Raw genomic sequence first — 26,741 nt, 5'->3', positions numbered from 1 at the left:
GAGTAGGACAAGGAGATCATTGTACACAGTAACGGCATCATTGTACAATGATCACCTATGAATAACTTAACTGTTCTCAGCAATACAGTGATCCGAGACAATGCTGAAGGCCTTATGATGAAAAATGCTATCCACCTCCAGAGAAAGAATTGAGAAACGCAAAGTGAAAAATACTTTTAAAAACTTTTTTTTTTCTCCCCTTGGGCTTGGGGACAACACGGTTAATACAGAAATATGCTTTGTATGATTGCACATGTATAATCTCCATCAAATTACTTGCCTTCTCAAGGACAGGTGAGGGAAGTGATGGAAAAAATTTGGAAAGCAAAATTTTGAAGAACGAATGTTAAAAAATAAAATTACATTTAACTGAAGAAAAATTAAAAAAAAAAAACAGTTATCTTCACATGGATGATAATTGAAAGAAGGAATCCTAAGACTTGAGGGTTTATAAAGCTTTGCCCATGTTCCTCAGTCTGTCCCCCTTCCTCTCCTCCCTGAGTTTGGATTTGTAGTTTCACACTCTCCAAAATGAAGACAGGTGAGGTAATTTGGAGGATTTTGAAGAGGGATTCTCTAATTTGGAAAGGGATTCTCTCACAGTTAAGGCATATGCAGTAGAATAAGACTCTCTCCTTCAATTGGTTCTCCTTGGTTCGCTCAGGACCAACCAGGTTCTTTCTGACTTCCTCCTGGCACACTGATGAAACTGATACTGAAAGAAAAGAAACAATTAGAACAGAGTCAAATGAATTGTTTCTCACCCAAAAGAAGAGGCCGTCCAAAGACATCCATGTATTTGCAGAGACTCTGAAAAGCGTGATATAGGAACAAATGATCAGCTGAAGAAACCCCGTAAATAAAAGGAGGAAAGGAGGCATATAGTAAGACATGGAATGAAGAAATATTGGAGTACGGAAAAGATAGGGTAGGTAGGGATTAGACATTATTGTTAAATTCTCTGTAGATTCGAGGAAGGGGGTGGTGGTATTTAGCTGGACAGACTCAAGTGTAGAGATAGCAGTATGACTCCCTGGTGGTCTAGTGGTTAGGATTCGGCGCTCTCACCGCCGCGGCCCGGGTTCGATTCCCGGTCAGGGAAGAAACCTTTTACACCATCTTCAGACGATCACTAATTTCATTTCCTCTGGCGTCTCGCCAAATCCTGAGTGAGAAAGAAAAACAGAATCAATCCAGTAGCTCAAATGTCAAGTTTTTGCCAAAGGCTTCTTTGGTATCCCCAAGGTATAAGTGGAAAGGCAAGAGGGAGAGAGAAACAAACGCTGCTTCCTAAATGCCAGCATCATATCTTGAGTTGAGGGGAAGGAGCCGTCCAAAAGCTGACATGGGCAGCCAAAGAGCCTTGTGCTTCCCCCCAAAATAACCTGAATGTTGCATGGGCCGGGAATCGAACCCGGGCCTCCCGCGTGGCAGGCGAGAATTCTACCACTGAACCACCCATGCACACCCCTTAACTGTTTCGCTCCCATCCCAAAATGCTTCTAAAGTTGTAGATCCCGGCTCCTCAAAGCAAGAGGCGGGCTGGCAAGCAAAGGAAAATAGACACTGCGGTCGTTAACAGGAAATTTCCTGGCGATTCAAGCGTTTTGAGGGGAGCTGTTCAAAAAGTGGGCACGGTCTATCGGACACTTTTTGGATAGAATTTATCTTACACATAAAATAGGAATGGAATCTGGATCTCCCGCGTGACAGACGATAATCTATCACTGAAGCACCCAATTGCAGGACTTTTGTTGTTCAGTTACGTCTCTGACCCTATGAACACTGGGAAACTTGACAGACACATGGACTTTCTTACACGGTGTTGGTGCCAAAAGGAAGAAACGAGGCCGATTATATCTTCTTTTACCTAGTTTTTAAAAAATCAACATGGGAAGGGAATACCCTCAAAAAGGAGTATGCAGCTAAAAACTTGTCAGGAGTGGGATTCGAACCCACGCCTCCAGGGGAGACTGCGACCTGAACGCAGCGCCTTAGACCGCTCGGCCATCCTGACTGTCACCCAAACTTCCCCTCCCTCCTTTCTGGTGATATCAGCCACAATACAATCACCCAGACAGCCCAATTCATTTCATCCGGTTCTTTTCACTCGATTTGATTTCTCCTCTGGCACCAGCATCGTCTGAGAAAGGCCATGTGTCTAGAAGCAGCCTTCCACTTACACTGCGCTCCTTTTCACGCACCTCTCCAGGCCAACACGTAGACGCTACCCCCGGGGCAAAAATCTGAACCACAACAAATCACCCTCACTTGACCCGAGCCTTTCCGCGGCTCCTGCACCGCTGCACATCTTCCTCCACCCCACCTCGATCCCCAGCAGTCTGTCTCTTTAGGGAATACATGCAACTCCAAGACGAAGTTCTAAAATAGTCTTAGAAAGCGCCATCATATTGCCAACAAGCAGGTCCCCGGAGCGTTAGTGGAGGCAAGCAATAGTTCCCTTGACAAAGGAGATAGGGATAGAAGAGGGGCAAGAGTGAGGGAAGGGGAGCGACCCGGAGAACGAATAAAAAAAAAAAAAAAATGGAGATCTGCGCTCACGCAGCGTACAGTCTCCTGGGGACTTTGCCAGGGAACTGCTCCTAAAGCTGGAGGGCCTCCAATGGAGGCGCCGACCTGGCAAAATCAGAGTCCAACGTGGAATGGGCATATAAGGGTCAAGTCTACCGCGAGGCCTGTTTAGATCCGGATGAGCTTAATTTCCACCTATGGAATTAGTGCTGAGGGGCACCATTCCAAAAAAGAGGGAGGGGAGCAGATAAGAAGGGGGATTCCCAGGAAGACCAGATCAACAATGCAGAGGAAATGAAAACCATCCTGGAGGGAAGGGACCTGCTCAAAGGATCAGCCTATGCGGTCCCTGAGCAATCAACTGCTCTCCCTTCTCATCCTCCTGAACATCGCCCACCAACCTCCCTTATAACACTTAGGCACATCTTGTCGCTCATCGTCTTCAGTATCCTCTCCTGTTCCTAATTTTACTTTCCCCAGAGATTCCCTCTTAAGCCATAGTGGTCACTCTCCTGAAGGCGTATTTTTAAAGCATATTGATAATTCTATTTCAAATACCATGGGTATTCGTTTGAATGTACATTCAAAAACATTATTCGGAGGAGGGATTCATAGGCTGTTTGAGAGGAAGAAGGGGAGGAGGCGAGAGGGAGACAGAGATTGGTGGAGGGAAAGAGGGGAAGAGAAGGAGGTGGGGAGAGGAAGAGGAAGGAAAAAGAGAAAAGGCAGAGAGAGGGAGAAAGAAAAAGAGGGAAAGACGCACTAAAGCTATGTAAGAATCCTTTTGGAAAACAATCCCTTTGATTCCGGGAAAGGATGGACGTCCTGGAGAACAAGAAACAAGAAAAAAGTGCAGAAGTGACTCAAGGAGTCGACAGAGTGAGAGTGGTTTGAATCAGGCGGGAAGCGAAAATATTGCTCTAGAGTCATGACCCCAAAAGAATCCTTAAAACAGAAACTGTCAACCAAATGGAAAACGTATTTGTAGGGCTAAGGTTGAAGACAGAAAGCGGACGTTAAGCAGCTTCCTCGTTAGTATAGTGGTCAGTATCCCCGCCTGTCACGCGGGAGGCCGGGGTTCGATTCCCCGACGGGGAGCATAAGTGCCTTTTTGAGCACACTTACCCAACTCCGGACAACCAAAGTTTCTCTCCAAGGGCAAACCTTTGTGTCACCGGCAGTTGTGTGTTTTCCCGTTCCATTTCCCCAGAATGTTTGCCAAACGCTCAACACCTCCCCACCACTAGAGCTCCCTTCCCAACCTCAGGCTTTCAAAGAACTCTGTCGACTAGTAACCGTAGTCGCATTATTCCCTCTGCCCAATCCTTGTCTCCAGACCTAAATTGAAACCTGAGTACAGAACCAGTACTTGGGGACTGTTTCAGCTGGGCAAGCTTCTGGGCTTGCTGAAGCGGAAAGGGTGCCAGAGGCTGCCCGAGGCCAGCGCCTAGGAGTTGGTCTCAGGTGATGGCGCCCTACTCCTTGTCTAAAGAGCTCTCCCCCCAGTACAGTTCAGGAATACACGCGATCTTGGCTACGGAGACACACAGCCAACATCCCCAAACACTCAGTGCCTCACACGCAAATATGCGCCTCCACAACCCGATCGCAAAAGTGGGAAGCGATGGAATATCACGTCAAAGTCAAATAGAGGGCCGCTGACCGTGCGGGAAGGCCTGTGTAGGATTCGAACAGAAGAAATGGGATGTAACCCAAACCACTGAGATCACAATCTGGTCCCGGCGTGATCGTGATCGTTGGCCCAGAACACAGGAACTCAGTTCTCTGTTCATTCCCTCTGGTAATCTGGCGAGCTCCAGAGGGCCTGTCTGTGGGAGGTGTCTGCGAGGCTCGGGTTTCTGCGGCCGCACCATCCACCTTGCCGCCAGCCTCGACCTTCTGTGGGACTGCGGATGTCTAGCGGGAATGGTCTCGGACTGTGGCCGGAACCTGGGAGCCGAGGTTCTGGGACATAGAGACAAAGAGGCAAAGGGAGCATCTCGGGCAGAACTGGTAGGAGCCATGTAGGAGCTGAAAGCTTCGAGCAAAGAGAACTCTTGCCAAGGAGCCAAGGAGAACTCTGGGTAGAGCAAATGTGGAGCGAGAAAGAAGCTAGTGAATGTAGCTGTGGGCAGGGCTCTTGTGCTGGCCCCAGTTGGAGAATCAGAGGAGTAAAAGCTACGGTTCTGAGCCAGCATAGAGAAAAAGTCCCAGCAGCTTAGCGTTGGTGGTATAGTGGTGAGCATAGCTGCCTTCCAAGCAGTTGACCCGGGTTCGATTCCCGGCCAACGCATGCCATTTTTAACTGCAGGTTGGTACCTGATCCTTCTCGTTGGACTGCCCTCGGGTTTATTCCTTCTTACGCGTCTTACCTCCTTAGGGACCTCTGGACGTATTTCCCAACCTGAGCAATAGAGTGACCCTTTCTTCTCTTATCGTCTACATCTTTCTGCTTATCTAACTGGTTGTTGGGTCTTGAGTTCAAATCACCACTTCACTTGGCTGTATTTCGCTTCAACTGAAATACAAGAGTGTCAATAAGTGCAAGTATGGCCTTCTAGGACTGAGTCTGGTAGATGACAGGAAAAAGTCCCTGTATACGCGTCCTAGAAACTTTTATTTTGAAGGAGACCAACAAAGGGATTGAGTTTATTCTTAAATTTCGGGACAGGACTTCGGAAAGCGATAATCACACAAGCTAACCCAAGCAGTCTTCCGGCATCCTTGATCATCTCCAATTTCGACAATGCTTTGATTGCATCTGGATCCTTTTTTTCATTCTGATCCGAAATCCTTATCTGTTTTCAGTAGACAGAATACAAAAACTGACATATATTTACATTTGCTTCATTATACCCATAATATATACACACGCCCTTACAAATCCATTCTTTAACATCCTATCTTGGCTTGAATCATTAAATGCTTTTCATAGTCTAGGTTTTGATTAGTTTAACTAAACTTTAGTTCTGTTCTGTTTTATTTTGGGTATTTATGGATAAACCTAAATCTGTACTCAGGGGAATCTTATGAGAGGGCTTTTCAGAGTTCTCGGGATTAGGAATCAAATATCATCTGCAAACAGAAGTTTTTGGGTGACCTCACCTTTGGGAACACACTTCTCTTTATTTAACACCTTGCCAGATACTTGGGGCAACAGAAGAGCCCTATGGAGCAGAAGGAATCTTCTCTGCTTCAATTCCCCAACAATCTTGTAGAATTTTAAGATATGCTAGGGAGACAGACCCCTTTCTGGAAAATGAATATTGTGTTCTACCGAATCAGATGTGCTTATTTTGTTCCTTCTAAAGATTCAACAAGTAATAAATAGAGAAAGATCTTATATCTTGTATTTTATATATCCATCTTTCTGTCAGTTGTGGCATGGTCTTCACTTTCAGGGAGTTTATTGAAGTACATCACTTATGAAAACATGTCTGTGTCCTTCTAATTAAAAAAAAACATATATAGAGGTATGAAATACTTACTATGTGCTAGGCACTAAGCAAAGTATTTTACATTTTTGTCATTTGATCATTACAACAACTGTGGGAGGTTATTTCACATAACATTAATTATATCTATAATATACAGTATAATAGCTTCACACTTGGCAGTTTTACAGTTGAGTCAAAAAGAAGTTATGTTACTTGCTCTGGGTCACAAATCTAGTAAGTTTATGGAGCTCAAGTTGAACTGAGGTTTTTCAGACTGGAGGCCCTGTGCTCTATTCTTTGAGTCACTGAACTGATATGAAAAATGGATGGGCATTTGGTTTTCACAGTTATGAAAATTAAATTGGAAAAAATGAAATTTAAATTAGAAAATTGAAAACTTACAGGACATCAAAGAATCACCAGGAGTACAGGTGTCAATTAATTTAATATAATGCTAGGGGCAAAACACATGACATGACATTAATTAAATTTGATATCACCATCCTTCCTTGCCCATTGTCTAATAAAGCATAACTGTTATTAAATACTACCAGCTCCTAAGTCCAGCTTAGTTCATTTAAGTAATTTGTGCTAATTAACAAAATGCCCTCATAAATTCATTTACATGCTTTGCTTAAATACCTACCCAGATTTCAAAGAAAATTTCACATTTGCATTTTGTCATGACAAGGAACTACCAACTGAGAAGATGCCCCTCTATTTGAGTTTGGCTGAATGATTTATGCTGTATAAATGAGATAGAATATTATTGCTCCCCAAATAGTGATGAAAGGAATGATTTCAGAAAAAAACAGAAAGGACTCCCTGCTCTGTTCCAGGGTGGAGAGAGCCCCAAAACTATTCATATAACAGGAAAAAAAATATAAAAATAATTTACTTTGAAAGACTTCAAACTTTTGATCAGTACAATAACCAATCACAATTCCAGAAGACTCATGATGAAACATGTTACTGATTTCCAGTTAGAAAGGTAATGGACTCAAAGTGCAGGATGAGATACATTTGATTTTTTAAATAATATATCTGGCCAAAGAGAGAATTTTTTCTTGACTAAACAAGTTTATAATAAAGATGTTATTTTCCTAGCTTTCTCAGTGAGGTGGGGATGATGGGAGGAAAAGAAGGGAGATCTTTATGAAAATATAAAATTTATTCCTTAAAAAGACAATAGTAGTAAATCTTTTTTAAAAGAAAAAAAGGAAGGAAGGAAGGAAGGTACACATAAATCCATCAATATAGGCCAGAACTTTGTAACAGATATACATGGTATACATAAATCCATCAATATGGGAGGCATTATACATAATTTACATAAGCACATAGCAATATAACACAGGCTAGTAGTAATGTAACAAATAACATGAATCATCCTGAAAATTTACACATGTCCATAAGTCCTAGAAACAGTCCAATAGGATTCCATTGTCCATTAGTTCATGTGCCAGGAATCCAATAGTTCCTGTAAGCTCTGAAGTACTGCAAAAAGTCTCATCAACAATTTTTCATCTTAAGGAACCCAATGATTCTTGCTGGTTTTTCAGGAACTGAAATAGTTTCATCTTGTGTTAGGAAATTCAAAGATTTCTGAAGATTTTTAGGGTCCTTTTGACAGTCTCATTGTCAGCCATCTGATTCTTTCTTCATCAGTGGAAATATAAGCAGATCCTCTTCCCCAAGCAGTTAATCTAATTCCCTTCTATTTACCAAATTTGGGATTTCTCCTCATCATCTGGTAATTACATTGGAGCTGTTTGCATTGGATATTGTCTTGTTGTCTTAAAAGGCCTGTATTCTTCCCAACTGTAATCCTGATTGCTTTTCTGTTGGTTGATGACATCAGAGTTCTGAATTTCTAAAGTCTCTCTGGGTGTAACCTCAGCTGCTATCATGCCCCACCTGTCCTTTGATTGATACTTTAGAGCTGGGCCCTGTCTCTCATTCCTCTGGGTCAATATACATTTAGAGGCCCAATGAAAGCCTCGGTTACATTTTGGACATGGGGTTTTGGGTTTTCTCTCACCCTGTCTTCTCACTCTATCTCCATATCTACAATGAGCTCTCAAATGTCCAATTTTTCCGCACTGAAAACATCGACGAGTTTCTCTAGAATTCCTCTGCCAAGAAGGACCTTGTCTTTCCATGTTCATCATAGTCTGGGCATAATAAGCATTTGTGCCTACTGTGGCACAGCGTCTAATGATTTCTTCTAAAGGAGCATTTTTGTCTAGCCCCCATATAATTCTCTTGCAAATCTCATTGGCATTTTCCTTAGCCAAATGTCTAGTCATTATTTCTGTTGCTGCATTGTCTCCAATGGTTCTTATTACAGCTGTTTGTAAACGTCCCACAAAATCTGCAAAAGGTTCATTGGGACCTTGCTCTATTTTTGTGAAAACATTATTTCCATCTTTCTGTCCAGGGAGAGAATTCCAAGCTTTAAATCTGTTCTGAACTCTCTGCATACTGACCTTCTCCAGTTAGTTGGTCAAAAGCAACTTGTACAATAGCTCCTGTTTGCCTATTGCATTGGGCTTGAATCCTACATAATTCATGAAACTCCGAAAGCCACAATAAATTTTGTCCCGGTTCTAGACAAGTTTTTGTTATGGATTTCCAGTCATTCGGGGTTAGGATTTCATAAGACAAATTATCCAGTAACATCTTCACATAAGATGATGTAGCCCCATAAAGAGTGCAACCCTTTTTCAAATCTTTAATTTTTCCAAATTAAAAGGAGTGTATTTTCTCTCTTTTTGACCTGAAGAGTCAATCTTTTCAATCACAGGATATGCATTTATAAAATCAGATATATCTTCTCCTTCATTTTTTGCTTTAATTAATGCTTTTTCTAATCTTGTCAAATTCTGATTTACAGGAGAAGCTGACTGTGTTTCTGCCTCTCTCCCTCCCCCTTGTTCCACCCATGAAGGGTTAATTGGGGGGGAGGGTCATGAGATGTGGAATCACCTAATTCCTCCTGCTGTGAAGTATCATACTCAGAATTGTAATTAATTCCATTCTCATCTGATTCATCCTCCTTTTCACCTAGTAAAGTTGGCATTTCTTCCTCCTGTACTTTCCTTTTCATCATTCTATCACTTAAATAACTTCTTATAGCCAATTGTATTACATTATATGTATTAATTATTGAGTTAGACCCATTTTTGTCATAGAATTGACAAAGATCCTCTCCAACCAATTTCCATTCATTTAGATCTAATTCCTTATCAAGAGAGAAACAAGGACATATGTCCTTTACAGTTTGTAAAAATTCAGTGATTTGCTGTAAACTTATAATTAAACCTTGGCTTTCCATAATTTTGACAATGCTCTCTAAACATTTCCCTTGAATAGAAACAGGCTGTTTTCTAAATATCTGTCCCATCTTAGATGAAATTCTACTTTAACTCTTTTAACAAAATTTCTTTGTTGTACTCACTCTAATTTCTGGGTTGAAGAGTCTTTTCCACTGGATCAGGATCAGAGGCTTTTCCACTTGAATCAGGATCGGAGCTTTTCCACTGAAATCCACTGAGGGTCTGTTAGCCCCACGTTCAGGGCGCCAAAGTGTGGTGAGCTTTTTCTTCTCAAAAAGCAGCCAGGTGATAAAAGTTCAGATCTTTTATTATTTCCAATATAGCCCGGTTAGCTTAGAGGCCTATCTCTCTGCTTGGTTCCAAGAGCTCTCTCCAAATGTCTTTAAATCCAAAGGTCTGGTCCTTCAGCCTCTGCCTCTGCTTTTTTCAGCCTCCAGCCAGCTCCAACTCTTCATGCCATTCCCGTGAAATCTCCACTTGTAGCGTCTTCCTCTGAAGAACTCTCCGACTGGCCCATTGGCCTATTTATGCTCCTTCCAGAGAGAGGGATTATGGGTAGTTCTACTTAGTACCTTGTTTCAGGTTCTGCCCAAAACATCTTCTTGTAAGATTAGATCAACTCTAATTACTTAGCAGTTAGTAAGGATTCCAACATTGTCTAATAAAGCATAACTGTTATTAAATACTACCAGCTCCTAAGTCCAGCTTAGTCCATTTAAGTAATTTGTGCTAATTAACAAAATGCCCTCATAAATTCATTTACATGCTTTGCTTAAATACCTACCCAGATTTCAAAGAAAATTTCACATTTGCATTTTGTCATGACAAGGAACTACCAACTGAGAAGATGCCCCTCTATTTGAGTTTGGCTGAATGATTTATGCTGTATAAATGAGATAGAATATTATTGCTCCCCAAATAGTGATGAAAGGAATGATTTCAGAAAAAAACAGAAAGGACTCCCTGCTCTGTTCCAGGGTGGAGAGAGTCCCAAAACTATTCATATAACAGGAAAAAATATAAAAATAATTTACTTTGAAAGACTTCAAACTTTTGATCAGTACAATAACCAATCACAATTCCAGAAGACTCATGATGAAACATGTTACTGATTTCCAGTTAGAAAGGTAATGGACTCAAAGTGCAGGTTGAGATACATTTGATTTTTTAAATAATATATCTGGCCAAAGAGAGAATTTTTTTTTCTTGACTAAACAAGTTTATAATAAAGATGTTATTTTCCTAGCTTTCTCAGTGAGGTGGGGATGATGGGAGGAAAAGAAGGGAGATCTTTATGAAAATATAAAATTTATTCCTTAAAAAGACAATAGTAGTAAATCTTTTTTAAAAGAAAAAAAGGAAGGAAGGAAGGAAGGAAGGAAAACAACTTTAAAATACTTAAGACTCTGATCAATGCAACCACTAAGATTCCAAAGGACAATGATTAAGAATGCTACACAGCTCTTGATAATCAATTGACAAGCATTTATTAAGTTCCTATTATATTCCAGGCACTGTAATGGTTTCAAAGAACAGAATAAGGGGAAAGATTTGAGGGCATGATCAATGCAGTTATTTGTTTTGCTTTATTATGCATATTCATTAAAAAGGATTTTGTTTTTCTTTTCAGTGGAGAATAGTTTGAGAGAAAAAATCAGTGAAATTTAATTGTTTTTAAAACAAAGAAGAGGAGAATTGGAAAACCCAGAGGAGAAAGAAGAGGTTTTTTAAAATGTGGAGTGGGTAGGAGAATCAACTGATGCTGGATATGTGAATGTAAAGTCCATGTGGATAAAAAAAAAAAAATTAGGATGTGAGTTTTTAATGGGGGAAAAATTGATCTATCAAAGACCTAGTCATATTGGTAGCCAAAAAGAGAAATAGAGAGAAGGGGGAAATAATGGATGGGCAAGCAGATTGAGAGACATAATCAGATAAAGATAAAGAGACAAAAAGAGATTTAAATAGAATTTTTGAATGACAAAGACAGGATGACATAGATACACAAATATTGTCATTGAGAATGACTCATAGAGACTGAGAAAGACTAAAAGAGACAAAAACAGAGTCAGAGAACAATAATGACAGAAATAGATCACAGGATTTCAGAAGGCAATGAAGAGAACATATCTAGAGGGAACATATTGGAATATGCTATTTGCAGAGAAGTTCCTGGGTAGGTAAAATGTGTGTGTTTGTGTGTGTGTGTGTGTGTGTGTGTGTGTAGAGGAAAATTTTTAACTGATTGAGTAGTCCGTTAAGATATATAGTTGTTCCAAAGAAGGCATGTTCAATCAAGGGATAGGGTATGAAGTCAAATAACAAGTGATTTCAGAAGTAGAGGTGAGGAAATGGAGGCAACTAGTAAAGATCACCCTGTGTAAGGAGTTTGGTTATGAAAGAGAGTTAAGGAATGATTCCATCATTTTATGAAATAGCAGTGGCAAAAGAAGGATGCATGTCTGTAGGTGCAAAAATAAGAGAAATGAAAATGAGGGGTAAGAGCAAAGAGGATAAGATCCCAAAAGAAAAAGTAGGGTATAGGAGCAAAACACAAAAGTAGGAGAGTTGGGGAGAGGGGGGAAGCTCACATGTCAGAATGGAGTAAGGAAGAGAAATTGGAAAATCAGGAGAAGAAAGAAGAGGCACTTTGACTTGTGGATAATAGAAAAAACTATTTCTGGATGTGAAAAGGTAAGTCCATATGGATCATAAATAGAATGTGAGGTTTTATTAAGGGAAAAGAATGCTACAGTTGGTACAAAGTCAGAAGAGAGAAGAGAAGGTCTGACAACTGTAGGAGTGGAATCCCTGGTAGACAATGTTAAGAAATAAAAGTATTATGGAGTTGCAGTGGGAGACCAACTGAGATAGTACAAATCATAAATTTATAGTTGTTCCACTGGGCTGATTTCCAAGATCTCCAAGATTTTTCATTGTGTATTGAAGAGGAAAGGGAAAAAAGAATGCTGGGTTGGGGAAGAGTTTGAAGTGTTCATTGGAAGTGGGAGTTAGGGGTGATAATGCAAGGTTCTGCAAATAAAGCTAATTCTTCACAAGAAATGACTGGTTTTATAACAAAGGAGGTGGGGAAATGGTCCAGAAAGAATTAAAGACAACTGATGACATACTTTTGAACTATTTAATCTTAGTGTGCTAACTAGAAAGTCGGAGAGAAAAGGCAAGAATGCATATAGAAGTAGAGAGGGAACAGGAAAAAAATGGGGAGTAGAGGTAGAGGTAGAGATGAAGAAATGTTTTAGACAATCTGGAAGTTTTCATGGTCTTCGGTAAACCCAAACTTTCTTTCTTTAGTTATTGGCTAGAGGAACTATAGAAAAATGGTTCAGTTTTTTTTTTTTTTAAATTAAAAAGACTCCAATGAAATCTTGGGAGAGAGGGAATTCCAATGTTCACATCTATTTCAGGAATACCTAAGAAGCTTTCCTACTTATCAAGGGCATGTATAAGTGAAAAGCTACCAAATGTGTTTAAAATGTCCCGGTCAAGAAAGAGTGCTTTCCTTTTCTGACCTTGAGATGCTGGAAGTGGTAGTTTTGATCAGGCCAGAAGTCAATCAACTAACATTTCTTAAAGTACCTGTCATGTACCAGATATTGCGCTAAAATGCTCTCAATACAAAGAAAAGTAAAACATTTAACACAACCAGAGACAGCGTTCCTACTCTCAATTAGGAAATGGTCTGATTGGGGAGACTGCAGTTATGTACAAATAAGTTACACACAGAATAAATAGGATAAATTCTCAGAGGAAAAGTTTTCAGATTAATGAAGACTTGAGAAAGGTTTCATGCAAAAGATGGGGCAGGGAAGGAGACAAAGAGTTCAGGCATGGGGACTCCAGAGTACAGAAATTGCATTTTTATTTTAGAGGAAAAAGAAAGCTGGTATTACTATGATTCAGGATTTATTCGGGGAAGTGAGGACTAAGAAGACAAAAGACTGGAAGGAGCCAAGTTAAGAAGGACTTTAAAAGGATTGTACATGTGATCCAGGAGACAAGATCACTGAAGTTCACTGGAGGAATGGGGCAGAGATATGGTCAGACTTTGACAGTGGAGAGGAAGTTAGATTGGAGACAGGAGAGGCTTGAAGATAGGAGACCAAGCACCAGACTAATTAGGGTTGGAGGGTGGGTAGGTGGGGTTGGGGTTGAGAGAAAGAGAGCAGGGCCTAGGATAACACCTATGCTGGGTACTTTGGAAATTGGTGGTACCCTCTACAATTGGATAAAGGGGAGGGTGTGAGAGATAAGATCAGTTTTGGACATGGTAACATTAAAATATCCCTATGCAGATGATTCTCAGGTTTGCTTACCAAAAAAAAAAAAAAAAACAAAAAAAAAAAAAAAAACCTTTCTGCTGATCTGTTTTTCACTATTAACTTAGTGTTAGACATGCGCGCAGAAGTTCTGAGAGTTCCGAAAGAGAGAGAACGTCGTGGCAAAAGAAGAAAGAGGCAGCTGAGTGACCCATGAATGAAGTCTACAAGGGCAGCAGGCAGCAAGATGAAAAGTGAGGGGAAATGGCAAGGGAGGTGATAGTTTAGGTTCTGAATTTTTATTGTGCGTGGTGGTGCTTTGTCCGGAAGAGGCAAGTGTTGGGAGAATAGGCTCACCTGGACATGGTGGAACGTCAAATTAGAGTGGTTTGGAGAAGAGATCAGACGCGAGTCCAAAGGAAACCCAGAAGAGACTAAGAGAGAAAGCAGAATATTGTGCTGAGCTGAGACGATGACAGCAACTTACAACGTGTTCCCTGGTGGTCTAGTGGTTAGGATTCGGCGCTTTCACCGCCGCGGCCCGGGTTCGATTCCCGGTCAGGGAATGTGTTTTTACACGTCCTCCCAGCCCGAGACCAAAATCAACACCGCTTGCGAGTTCTTTCCCTCCTCTGCCTACCTACCTATACCTTGCCACTGGACCCAGGCTCTGAAGGGGAAAATAAAGCAGGTGACCTTAAATCCAATTCACGTACATGTCGTGGCATCCCTTCCCTAAGTGCTCATCGCTAACGAAGGACAAACTGCTCACTTGCAACGCAAATGCTTCCCGCTCCCTGTTCCTTTGCCGTATTGCTTCTCATCAGTGCAGCCAAATCCCTTTAGAAGTATCGCTTTTATTCTTAGGGAATGTCTGTCTGGAAAATGTGGAATATCCCAAGAAGGAGGAAGTTTGGAGGCAAAGCAGAGTGGGCAGTATCAAATTTACGAGGTCATGACTTTTGGATTCCCTAAAAATGTGGATTCCCTAAAAATGTGGATTCATTTTGTACAAGGAAAACTCTAGAGGACAGGTCTTTTCTAACTTCCTCGAATTAAAGATGAGTGTTAGGGGTTGAGTACCAAGGTGGAGAATGCGGTAAAGACCTGGAGAATGCAAGGGTCTTTCTGGGAGCTGTCCAAAAGTTGGCTAAGGATAGCCCCCGACACTTCCGGAAAATCCTAAAAGTCTCACTTTGCATGGGCCGGGAATCGAACCCGGGCCTCCCGCGTGGCAGGCGAGAATTCTACCACTGAACCACCCATGCAGCGAATGTTAACTGTTCGTATGATGTTTCTGATGTTGATGAAGATAGGAAGAGTTCTGTCCGGTAGGACAGGACCTGTGCCCAAAATTCGACGTAATACGCACTCATCCTAATCTTCCTCGGCCTCCCCGCCATCCACTATCCTAATGTTTCCTCCCCTTCATTTTCTTCTTTCTCCTTCCCTTTCTTCCTTCCTTCTCATCTCACCTCCTCCTTCTGGCTGCTGTTGCTACCCGTCCTCTTCCATGAAAGGCCTATGAATAGCCTAAAAGTAAGTAGCTGAAGCATAATATTGGTGGGAAGGATCGAAGGAGACGGATATCCAAGTGTGCATTTATTTTCCAATCTACCCTGTGTCAAAGATCCAACTTGGTTCCCAAATTGTGCTCGCTCCTCCACACACCTCTATTACACACAATCATCACACGATAATTGGGGAGAAAGGAGTGATTTGGAGTTAGGGGTCAGAGAAGATAGCTTCCTCTTCCTCAACCTCAACCCTGGAACCATATTGGCGAACAAAAGATACGTATTAAAAGTAGGATTTGAAGCCGAACCTCGGGAGGAGTTGCAGACCTGACTTCATCACCTTAGATGGTTTGACTATTATGATTTTATACCAAGAAGTTTCCTCACCGGAAGAGCTTCAACATAAACTTTCGCTCAGACTTCTCGGTTCAGTGAACTCAGATCCTTCCAAAATGCCATCTTCTTCCACATTTCCTGTTCTCTCTCCGGCCACTAGCGCAGTCCAAACAATACCAGGTATCCAAAAGTATCCTTTTCCGCACGATTCTCCCTTTCCCATCTGTCTCTCGATACAGATAAAACCTTTCTGAGGAGTCCTAACACCTGCTCCACAAAAATCATCTTTACTTGACCCATTTCCTCCCATACTCTCCTGCTGAGTCTGCTGCACTATCATACTCCAGCTTTTGGGAGAATACATGCAGCTTACCCTCGTAGCCATTTATACTGGGGCCACCCTCTTTCCAATGAGAAGGTCCCCAGCGCCGGCCTAGGCTGAAAACAGGGAGAGGGTTGACATGTAGACGCCAACAGAATGGGCTTGAGCCGATTATCTCAGAGGAGGAAAAAACTGGAAATACGCTCTCAAGCCGCCTCCAATTTCCTGGGGGGAAACTGGACTTCGCCTTCCCAAAGCAGGAGGGCCTCTGTGAAGGCCCCGGCCTATCCTTGACCAAGGCACACAGAAAAACGGTGAGTACAGTGACATGTTGACTCTACGGCCTGAGGCAAAGCTTAGATCCGGGGTGACCTAGAAAAATTGGGAGGATTTCCACCTGGGGAGTGAATGAATGGTGTAGAAGTTCGTTACGAGAAGAGGAAGTTGGGGGCGGTAGATAATGAGGGAGGTAACAAGGGACCATCAACTATAGATCAACAATGCAAAGAAAGGGAAAATTGGTCAGAAGGGAAAGGATCGACTCAAAAAAAGTACGATTCTGTCCCTGAGTTTTCAGCCGCCCTGCTTTCTAGTCTCACTAGTCTCCCATCTATCCCTCACTAATTTCCAGGCGAAGCTTTTTCACAGCACCCATCTTTCCCAGCCTCATTTCCCCACCAGCACCATTTTCTCGTGCTCCTGCTCCTGCTCCCACTCCTTTCACCTTCCTTTGAGTCTCCCCCTTGATCAGCCAGCCACCTAAAAGATATCAAGAAATGACAAAGCTATAATCCCAATATCCCTGAACTTAATTAAATATATATACTTTCAGAGGGGTCAAACTTACTAACGTACACTTGTAAGTCGAAGAATTTCTTCCTTTGGAGAGCGGTCTTTTTAATTCTAGAAAGTAAAGGACTTGCTAGAGGACAACTGAGTCTCGTGAGATTGCGGAGTGACTCGCAGGGTGGAGTAAGAAAGCTAGCGGGTTTGAATCCAACAGCGGTGAACAAGAGGAATTTAAGAAACTTTGATGTCTAAGAAGTTTATACAGCCAATTTGTAAGAGAAAAACAGGTCCAGCACCTTCCTCGTTAGTATAGTGGTGAGTATCCCCGCCTGTCACGCGGGAGACCGGGGTTCGATTCCCCGACGGGGAGGACAATGCTGTTTTTGCTCAGGCTGGCAATCTTGCTCTTTCCCTCATTTAGCCTCTTCACTTCCAGGAGGCCAAAAATTGCCACTTTAGCCATCTTCTCAGGGGGCTCTGGCCATTACCGTCTCAATATTCATTGTAGCCATTGGCGATGGGAATCCCCTCTTTCGCCATCAACCCCGCCTCTCTTTCTTCTAAAAGAAGTGTGAGGGGCGGCGAAGATTCCGGAATCTTTTACATACACCATTGATCTTGCTCCTCTCCCCATCGCAACTCAACTACATCCTAGTTCCCACTTTACGACCTCTCTCCCAGTTTTCTTCCTAGCCATTTAACTGATTTTTCTCTTTCTCCTTTGCTGGATCTTCTCCTACATCACTCGCTCAAACTATAGATGTACTTCAGAGAAATTCCTTGAGTCTTCTTATCTACTCCCTCTGTTCTATTCACTTGCTCTCATAAATTGTCAACGAATTAATTATCATCTCTATGCTGATTCTCGAATCTGCCTACAACACTCTTACCTCCAATCTCGCATCTCCAAGGGCTTTTCTGACATTTCACACTGGATATTCAGTAGGTTTTTGAAACTCAGTATGTCCAAAAGAGAGCTCATGATATTGTCCCCTAAATTTTCCCCATCTTCCTTCCCTTTTATCGTAGAGGGCAACATCTTCCCAGTCCCTCAGGCTGGAAGTCTAGGAGTCATCCTTGACTTCTCACTATCTTTCTTTTTTATTATTATTATTATTGAAGCTTATTTTTTCAAAATATATACATGGATAATTCTTCGACATTAACCCTTGCAAAACCCTGTATTCCAATGTCCTCCTTTCCCCCACTCCCTTCCCAAGATGGCAACTAGTCCAATATATGTTAAATACGGTAGAAATATATGTTAAATTCAATATTTGCATACATATTTATATAATTATCTTGCTGCACAAAAAAAAATTAAATCAAACCGGAAAAAAAATGAGAAAGAAAATAAAATGCAAGCAAACAACAACAAAAAGAGTGAAAATGCTATATTGTGGAACCACATTCAAGTCCCACAGTCCTCTCTCTGGATATGATGGCTCTCTTCATCACAAGATCATTGGAACCGACCTGAATCATCTCATTGTTGAAGAGAGCCATGTCCATCAGAATTGGTCATCGTATAATCTTGCTGTTGCCATGTACATCTCCTGGTTCTGCTCATTTCACTCAGCATCAGTTCCTGTAAGTCTCTCCAGGCCTGTCTGAAATCATCCTGCTTATGATTTCTTACAGAACAATAATATTCCATAACATTCAAATATCATAACTTATTCAGCCATTCTCCAATAGATGGATATCCACTCAGTTTCCAGTTTCTTGCCACTACAAAAAGGGCTGCCTCTAAACGTTTTCTCACTTGTGGTTCCCTCCTTTAAGATCTCTGCGATATAAGCCCAGTAGAAACACCGCTGGGTATGTACAGTTTGCTCACTATCTTTCAAGCTGTCTTCCTCTTCTCCCCACATTCAATCTGTTGCCAAGGTCACTAGATTTCACCTTTGCAATCCCTGACGAATAAGCTTCCTTCACTCTCCTGACTTGGTCACCATTCTAATGCACGTCCTCATGATCCTTCACCTAGATAATTGCTGTAGCCTTCAAGGGGGTTTGCCTGCCTCAAGTCTTCCCCCACTCCAATCCATTCTCCACTCAGTCACTTAAGTAATTTTCCCTAAAATGCAGGTCTGATTATGCTAATCCCTCCCCTCCCTCCCCCCCCCTCACAAACCACATAATAGACTCCAGTTGGTTTCCCATTGCTTCCAGAATAAAATACAAAATGTTCTGTGTCATTTAAAAACTTTCATGACCTATCTTTCCAGTCTTTTATCTTATTGCCCACCCTGTACTCTTCGACGTAGAGATTCTAGTCTGGGGTTGTACAAAGAACAAGACACTCCATTTTTCGGCTTTGGGCATTTTCTTTGGATTTCTCCCAGTGCCTCTCCTGCTTCTCCCTCCAACGACCGACATCTCCGGCTTCATTTAAGTCTCAATTAAAACCCTACCTACTACAGGAACCCTTTCTTTATGTCTCTTAATTCTACTGCCTTCCTTATTTTAAATATTTCGCATTCATTCTGTGTATGACTGGCTTTGTATATGTTTGTTTCCATGTTATCTTCACTATTAGACTGTAAGCAATGTTAGGCCAGTTACTGTCTGTCGCCTCTTTTTGGAGCCTCGGCGTTTAGCTTAATGTCTGACACGTAGTAGGAGCTTAATGATAAGTTTTATTTGATTATTTACGACCGCACATGCTGTTGACAGCAGGAGATGCGTAACCTACATTCCCAGACACAGTCCCATTCAAACACACTAGGACACAACCCGATTGGAAAGCGTGAGGAAGACTACAACGTGGCAGGAGCAAGAAGAGGGCCGCGAGGACTCGGGCACGGCTGCGGAGGATCAGGGCAGGCCACACGGGAGGCAACCCAATATTCAGAGATCCTGGTTCTGGTGAGGTCATAGGCTTCGGCCAAGAACACAAAAGACTAGGTGCGCTCTGTGCGTGAGGCGCGTTCTTGGAACTTTTCTTCCAAACCCCCAGAAAACTGACGGACTCGAGGGGGTCTGCCGCAGGGGTCTGTGCTGAGCTCCCAATCCCACAGTTTTACCACCTGCTCGCCGGAAGCGTTAAACCTCGTAGCATTTGTGAAGGAAGGTGGTCCTCCAGAAGCGAGGAGCGGAAGAGCTGAAGCGGTGAGAGATGTGGCAAAGCTGGGGCAGTATTAGGCGGCCAGAAGTGGCAGGAACCTTATTGGGGCTGAAGGCTTCTGGCAAGGAGAGCAGCTCCTGAGAAGCCAAGAAGGCTGCTCTCTCTGCTCTTGTGAGGAACAAGCGAGCCGGCTAGCGAGGACGCCTGTGGGCAGCGCTTGCGCTTAGAAGCTGCCCTCTACTTCTATCCTGTCGCATCCTCCGGATCTTTTCAGTTGTCGGATGTTGAGTCTTTAGCCCCGAATTCGATCCCACCCCACTTCACGTCACTTTAGTCTACCTCATACTCACGCCACGTCACTTCAATCCACTTTACTTCAATTGAATAACAATGAGGTACCTAATACGTACATAGGTCTGGGGCGGTGAGGGAGAGCGAGAAGCTGCCTCTTTGGTAGGCAAATGGGTAAGTGCCCTTGCCTTACGCCCTCGAAGCTTTTATTTTGAAGATTGACCATGGGATAGAACATTGATTCTGGATCTCACCTATCAAGACATTTTCTCCAGAGATGGAGATCCAGCTGAAAAATACCCACACATGGTATTCTGTCTGTCAATTTTATGTGATTCAGATAAGAGCTCCCCAGAGGATTCTCCAGCGTGTTAATATTATTACTAATAATTAATTTATTATTAGTATTATGAATTATTAATGTTAATATTGAGTCGATGAGGGGCTGCATTAGGTTAATGTCTGTCACTAAGAAAAAAAAGTTTTTGGAGAAATGTTAGTAATATAGAAAAGACTGGAATCGATACTTTACTGGAAAGATTGAGTGCAAAAATTGAAGAGTCTAGGATGATTCTTAGGTTCCCAATTTAGGTTTTGGTACTTGGGAAAGTTAGGAAAGTTGGGGGGGAAAGATAATGAGATCAGTTTGGGAGTTTAAGATGTCTATAGGACTTCTACTTCGAGGAAATCTAATAGGAACTTGGAGATGAGAGACTAAAGGTCAACAGAGACATTGATGCTGGACAAGTAAATCTGAGTGGAATGATATTGAAATCATGGAAGTTCCTGCAGTGGGACAGGATACTGATCTTTGCCTGCCGTCTGCATATCTCGTCCCATCGCTGCTCACGCTCCAGAACGAAGAAAGGTAAAACGTTTGGGAGTACTTGAAGGAGGATTCTCTCACGATTGAGCACATCCAAGAGAATGAGACTCCCTCCTTCCAGGTCTCAGGTCCCAATCAAGCTCTTTCCGAGATAATCCTGGACTGGTGATGGAACTGATACTGACCAGAAAAGAAAAGAAACAGATGGCCAGAGGAGAGTCAAAAGAATTGTTTCTAAGCTCAAGATGCAAAAGCATCCAGATATTCTCAGATGTTCTGGAAAGAAAGAAGAACATTGCAGCAAAGAGGAGGAGACGCAAAAGAGGAGCAAAGAGCAAACTGATGCCATCCAAAGAGTGAAATGTGTAAGGGCGACAGATAGCTGCGTGTGAATGAGGAAAGATTCAGGAAAGATGGCGGTGGAGGTAGAAGTTTGGGATTCATATTCTAGTTCTGGGCGTAGGTACTTTGTTCAAGTGAGGCCAGAAATTAGTAGTGTTGGTAGAATTAATTTGGCATGTGGGAGAGGCACAGTAGGGTTGTGGGGATCGGTTCGGAGGGATTGCTCAGGGCTGAGAATGGAAGGGCCTAACATAGGTCCAATGGATGCCCAGAGAGGACTGAGGACCTGGGAAAGATGCACAGATCCAGTGAATTGGAGAATGAGAAAATGAAAAATTTATTATTGTCTTCCCTGGTGGTCTAGTGGTTAGGATTCGGCGCTCTCACCGCCGCGGCCCGGGTTCGATTCCCGGTCAGGGAATGAGTTTTTATGCCAACCTGTGATAATGAGCTACACGTAGGAGACGCTGTCTTTCCCCGAAGCCCTCAAGTAGTCGGTATAGACAGCCCCAGCTGCAAATGATACATCCTGTTCCCTTGTTCTGTTGCTTCATTTCCCTTGGGCCATTAGCCAAGCCTCAAGTGTGTAAGAAAACCGGAGTAGAACCTCGCCAATCCAAACTATACTGGTGGCGAATACATATGTGAATGAAGGGGCGGGGGCAGGGGCCCTACTAGGAAAACGAGTCAGAACAGAGCCAGGAAAAACAAGTTTTCTCAGAAGGCTGGTTCTTTGAGTGGCAAGGAAGGCGGGATTGTTGCCGCTGTTCATAACTCCGAGAACCAAAATGCGAGCGGGAAGGGGAGGTAGCAAGTGCTAGGGGGAGAAAGTGGAGATGATGGTCGTGATAAGGAAACGCTCTTCTTCCTAGAAATGGTATAGTGACAACCTTCGCGGAGCAGTTCAAAAGGCTCCCAGAACTTGTCCTAAAAGGCTTCTGTTTTGCATGGGCCGGGAATCGAACCCGGGCCTCCCGCGTGGCAGGCGAGAATTCTACCACTGAACCACCCATGCAAGACCCTTACAGTTATCTTCATGCCGATCTTTGATCGTCACAGAAACCTTGATTAGTCATGGGCTATGTATGTTTTGGGCATTAAGGTTCCCCTCCCTTTTTCATCTGCAAGTATATTGTTGGGGAGTTTCAAAAGGCCCGTCTTCCATATGTGCCTTCCTCTTCTGAACTTTCCAACGTCTGCAAAAATTTTAAGTTTGGCCTCAAATGACCCATTGTTTCTCCACACACGCTTAAAACCACACTGGGATAGGGGAGAATGGATCGGTGTCCGAGACAAATGGTTACGTTACCATTTCCTCCCCCGACGCTGAGGTAGCCGTGGGAAGGAAAAAGGGTAATGTCAGGAGTGGGATTCGAACCCACGCCTCCAGGGGAGACTGCGACCTGAACGCAGCGCCTTAGACCGCTCGGCCATCCTGACTGTGCTCGCCACCTTCCCCCTCCCTCCTCCTTGGCCATACCAGCCACAACACACTCTCAAACGCAGATTTTTCCAATTCATTTCAGCCAATTCCTTTCAACATTTCTTTTCACTCACTCTAATCTCTCCCTCTGGCACCAGCACTAAGAAAACCCACGTGTCCAGAACCAGCCTTCCACATACACTGAGCGCCTTCACACTCGCCTCTCCAGGCCAACACAAACATTCTCCCACGAATCTCAAAGACCCACTACAAAGTACCCAACCTGGCCCGACCCCTCAGTTCCTGCGCAGCACCTCCCATTCTTCCCCCGTCACTTTGGGGACATACGCAGCTCAGCCCTGAGGCCTTTCTTCCTAGGGCCTCTCTCTTTCCAACAAGCAGGTGCCCAGGGCCTAATGGGAGCCAAGGAATGGCTCACTTGATATTGCGTCTGTGGATGAGAGAGCGTCTCTCCCTCTCTCCCACCCTCCGTCTCATTCACCCTCCCTTGCTCCATCTCTCCCTTGCCCCTCCCTTGCTTTCTTCCTCGTTCCCTCCCTCGCGCCCCCCCTCACACTCGCCCCCTCCCTCCCTCTTTCTTTCCCTCCCTCGCTCCCTCCTTCGCTCCGCCCCTCTTTTCCTCTGTCCTCAGCGCGCTCCTGCTCACTACCCCGCCCACTTCCCCGAGCGCTCCCTCTCGCTTCCCTGCACGCTCCCTTCCCTGCTCCCTCCCTCCCTTCTTCTCTCCCTCTCTCCATCACTCTCTCCCTCCCTTTTTCTCCCCCTCCCTCCCTCTCTCCCTCGCTCCCTCCCTCTCTCTGTCCCTTGCTCGCTCCCTCGAAGAGAGAAGGGAGGAGAGAGAGAGGGATTGAGGGAGGGAGGGAGGGAGGGAGAGAGAGAAAGAAAGAGAGAGAGAGAGAGAGAGAGAGAGAGAGCATAGGAGACAGAGGGAAGGAGGGAGGGAGAGAGGGAGAGAGAGGGAGGAAGGGAGGGAGAGAGGAAGAGAGGGGGAGCAAGGGAGAAAACGAGGAAGGGAGGGAGGGAGGGAGAGGGAGAGAGGGAGAGAGAAAGTGGGGGAGCTAGGGAGAGAACGAAGAAGGGAACGAGGGAGGGAGCAAGGGAGGGAGCGGGAAGGGAGGGAGGGAGAGATGGAGGAAATGAGGGAGAGAGATTCGAAGGGAGGGAGATAGAATGGGAGGGAGGGAGAGAGAAGGAGGGAGGGAGAGAGCAAGGGATAGAGCGAGGGAGAGCACTAGGGAGGGAGAGAAAGAGGGAGGGAGGGAGGGGAAGCGGGGAGGGAACAAGAGAGAAAGCAAGGAAGGGAGCGAGGGAGGGAGCAAGGGAGGGAGGGAGCAAGGGAGGGATGGAGCAAAGGAGGGAGAATGAGACGGAGGGTGGGAGAGAAGAAGGGAGGGAGAAAAGAAGAGAGGGAGGGAGGAAGGGAGAGAGTGATAGAGGGAGAGTGGGAGAGGGGGAGAGAAAGAGGGATGGATCAGAGAAGGGAGCTTGTGGGGGAGCGAGCGGGAGCGTGCTGGGGAAAGAGGGAAAGAGCAAGGGAGAGAGCGAGGGTAGGAGTGAAGGAGAGAGCAAGGGAGAGATAGAGCAAGGGAGGGAGAATGATACGGAGGGTGGGAGAGGGAGAAAAGAAGAGAGGGAGGGAAGGAGGGAGAGAGAAAGAGAGGAAAGGAGATATGGAGGAAGGGAGGGAGAGAGAGACGGAGAGAGGGAGGGAGAGAAACGGAGGGAGGGCGTGAGGGAACAAGACGAGAGAAAGGGAGGGAGAGAGGGAGAGAGAGGAGAAAGAGGGAGGGAGGGAGGAAGAGAGGGGGAGCAAGGGAGAAAGCGAGGAAGGGAGCAAGGGAGGAAGCAAGGGAGAGAGCAAGGGAGGAAGAGAAAGAGGGAGGGAGGGAGGGGGAGAGGGAGAGAGAAAGGAGGGGAGCAAGGGAGGGAGGGAGCGAGAGGAGAGAGAGGGAAGGAGAGAGGGAGGAAGAAAGAGAGAGGGAGCAAAGGAGAAAGTGAGGAAGGGAGCAAGGGAGGAAGCAAGGGAGAGGGCAAGGGAGGAAGAGAAAGAGGGAGGGAGGGAGGGAGGGGGAGAGGGAGAGAGAAAGGAGGGGAGCAAGGGAGGGAGGGAGCGAGGAGAGATGGAGGAAGTGAGGGAGAGAGAGTAGAAGGAAGGGAGAGAGTGCAGGAGTGAGGGAGAGAGAGAAGGAGGAAGGGAGGGAGAGAGATAGAGGGAGGGAGAAAGGGAGAGAGAGGAGAGAGAAGGAGGGGGGAGGAAGGGAGTGATAGGAAGTGAGGGAAAGAGCGAGGGAGGGAGGGAGGAAGCGAACAAGGGAGGGAGCGAGGGAGAGAGCAAGGGAGAGAGCGAAGGAGAGACCAAGGGAGGGAGAGAAAGAGGGAGGGAGGGAGGGAGGAAGAGAGGGAAGGAGGGAAGGAGACAGTGATGGAGAGAGGGAGAGAGGAACAGAGGGACAGAGGGAGAGAAGGAGGGAGGGAGCAGGGAAGGGAGCCTGCAGGGGAGCTAGCGGGAGTGCGTGGGGAAGTGAGTGGGAATGTGTGGAGAAGCAAGTGGGAGCACGCTGGGAACAGAGGAAAAGAGGGAGGGAGCAAGGGAGAAAGCGAGGGAGGGAGCAAAGGAGAGAGTGAGGAAGAGAGCAAGGGATAGAGCAAGGGAGAGTGCAAGGGAGGGAGAGAAAGAGAGAGGGAGGGAGGGAGCAAGGAAGGGAGCGAGGGAGAGAGCAAGGGAGGGAGCGAGGGAGAGGGCAAGGGAAGGAGCGAGGGAGAGGGCAAGGGAAGGAGCGAGGGAGGGACCAGGGAGGGAGAGAAAGAGGGAGAGAGGGAGGGAGGAAGAGAGGGAAGGAGGGAAGGAGACAGTGATGGAGAGAGGGAGAGAGGAACAGAGGGACAGAGGGAGAGAAGGAGGGAGGGAGCAGGGAAGGGAGCCTGCAGGGGAGCTAGCGGGAGTGCGTGGGGAAGTGAGTGGGAATGTGTGGAGGAGCAAGTGGGAGCACGCTGGGAACAGAGGAAAAGAGGGAGGGAGCAAGAGAGAAAGCGAGGGAGGGAGCAAAGGAGAGAGTGAGGAAGAGAGCAAGGGATAGAGCGAGGGAGAGAGCAAGGGAGGGAGAGAAAGAGAGAGTGAGGGAGGGAGCAAGGAAGGGAGCGAGGGAGAGGGCAAGGGAAGGAGGGAGGGAGGGACCAGGGAGGGAGAGAAAGTTGAAGGGAGGGAGATAGAGAGGGAGGGAGGGAGAGAGAGAAGGCAGGAGGAAGGGAGAGAGAGAGAGACTGAGGGAAGGAGAAAGGGAGAGAAAGGAGAGAGAAGGAGAAGGCAGGAAAAGAGAGGGGGGAGCAGAGACTGAGGGAGGGAGAGAAAGAGGGAGGGAGGGAAGGAGAGAGTGATGGAGAGAGGGAGAGAGGGAGAAAGGGAGGGAGCAGGGAAGGGAGCATGCAGGGGAACGAGCGGAAGTGCTAGGGACTGAGGAAAAGAGGGAGGGAGCAAGGGAGAGAGTGAGGGAGGGAGCAAGGGATAGAGCGAGGGAGAGAGCAAGAGAGGGAGAGAAAGAGGGAAAGAGGGAGGGGGAGAGGAAGGGAGCAAGGGAGAGAGTGACAGAGAGAGCAAGGGAAAGAGGGAGGAGGGAGGGAGGGAGGAAGGGAGCGAGGGGGAGAGCGAGGGAGGGAGCAAAAGAGGGAGGGAGGGGGAAAGAGGGAAAGGGGGAGAGAGAGAGAAAGCAAGGGAGGGAGCGAGGGAGGGAGCTAGGGAGAGATGGAGCAAGGGAGGGAAGATGAGACAGAGGGTGGGAAAGAGGGAGAGAGGGAGAGAGGGAGGGAGAGAGAAAGGAAGGGAGGGAGGGTGAGAGAAAGGGAGAAAGGGAGGGAGGGAGGGTGAGATGGAAGAAGTGAGGGAGAAAGAGTCGAAGGGAGGGAGAGAGAGAAGGAGGGGGGAGGAAGGGAGTGAGGGGGAGCGAGAGAGAAAGCGAGGGAGGGAGGGAACGAGAGAGGGAGAGAGCAAGGGAGGGAGCGAGGGATAGGGCAAGGGAGGGAGCAAGGGAGGGACCGTGGGAAGGAACGCGGGAGGCAGAGAGTGATGGAAAGAGGGAGAGAGGGAGACAGGGAGAGAGGGAGAGAAGGAAGTAGGAAGCAGGGAAGGGAGGATGCAGGGGAGCGAGGCGGAGCAAGCAGGGAAGCGAGAGGGAGCACGCTGGGGACAGAGGAAAAGAGGGAAGGAGCGATAGAGGGAGTGA

General features: G+C 45.3%; 11 non-coding genes across 11 annotated transcripts; 6 read left to right on the top strand and 5 right to left on the bottom strand.

Moving 5' to 3' along the window:
- The first annotated feature begins 1,030 nt into the window (after nt 1-1,030).
- TRNAE-CUC (transfer RNA glutamic acid (anticodon CUC)) lies at nt 1,031-1,102 on the top strand. Its single transcript has one exon. It is a non-coding gene; the product is annotated as a tRNA-Glu (tRNA).
- Nucleotides 1,103-1,393: 291 nt separating this feature from the next.
- On the bottom strand, nt 1,394-1,464 carry TRNAG-GCC (transfer RNA glycine (anticodon GCC)). The gene has a single exon. It is a non-coding gene; the product is annotated as a tRNA-Gly (tRNA).
- A 470-nt stretch (nt 1,465-1,934) lies between these two features.
- TRNAL-CAG (transfer RNA leucine (anticodon CAG)) lies at nt 1,935-2,017 on the bottom strand. Its single transcript has one exon. It is a non-coding gene; the product is annotated as a tRNA-Leu (tRNA).
- A 1,541-nt stretch (nt 2,018-3,558) lies between these two features.
- TRNAD-GUC (transfer RNA aspartic acid (anticodon GUC)) lies at nt 3,559-3,630 on the top strand. The gene has a single exon. It is a non-coding gene; the product is annotated as a tRNA-Asp (tRNA).
- Nucleotides 3,631-4,753: 1,123 nt separating this feature from the next.
- TRNAG-UCC (transfer RNA glycine (anticodon UCC)) lies at nt 4,754-4,825 on the top strand. The gene has a single exon. It is a non-coding gene; the product is annotated as a tRNA-Gly (tRNA).
- Nucleotides 4,826-14,081: 9,256 nt separating this feature from the next.
- TRNAE-UUC (transfer RNA glutamic acid (anticodon UUC)) lies at nt 14,082-14,153 on the top strand. The gene has a single exon. It is a non-coding gene; the product is annotated as a tRNA-Glu (tRNA).
- A 631-nt stretch (nt 14,154-14,784) lies between these two features.
- Nucleotides 14,785-14,855, bottom strand: TRNAG-GCC (transfer RNA glycine (anticodon GCC)). Its single transcript has one exon. It is a non-coding gene; the product is annotated as a tRNA-Gly (tRNA).
- Nucleotides 14,856-16,849: 1,994 nt separating this feature from the next.
- Nucleotides 16,850-16,921, top strand: TRNAD-GUC (transfer RNA aspartic acid (anticodon GUC)). The gene has a single exon. It is a non-coding gene; the product is annotated as a tRNA-Asp (tRNA).
- A 4,508-nt stretch (nt 16,922-21,429) lies between these two features.
- On the top strand, nt 21,430-21,501 carry TRNAE-CUC (transfer RNA glutamic acid (anticodon CUC)). The gene has a single exon. It is a non-coding gene; the product is annotated as a tRNA-Glu (tRNA).
- A 523-nt stretch (nt 21,502-22,024) lies between these two features.
- Nucleotides 22,025-22,095, bottom strand: TRNAG-GCC (transfer RNA glycine (anticodon GCC)). The gene has a single exon. It is a non-coding gene; the product is annotated as a tRNA-Gly (tRNA).
- Nucleotides 22,096-22,437: 342 nt separating this feature from the next.
- Nucleotides 22,438-22,520, bottom strand: TRNAL-CAG (transfer RNA leucine (anticodon CAG)). The gene has a single exon. It is a non-coding gene; the product is annotated as a tRNA-Leu (tRNA).
- Between the last annotated feature and the right edge of the window lie 4,221 nt (nt 22,521-26,741).

This window comes from Antechinus flavipes, chromosome 4 (genome assembly GCF_016432865.1).
Source record: "Antechinus flavipes isolate AdamAnt ecotype Samford, QLD, Australia chromosome 4, AdamAnt_v2, whole genome shotgun sequence".
NCBI lineage: Eukaryota > Metazoa > Chordata > Mammalia > Dasyuromorphia > Dasyuridae > Antechinus > Antechinus flavipes.
This window is presented reverse-complemented; position numbering and strand designations above follow the sequence as displayed.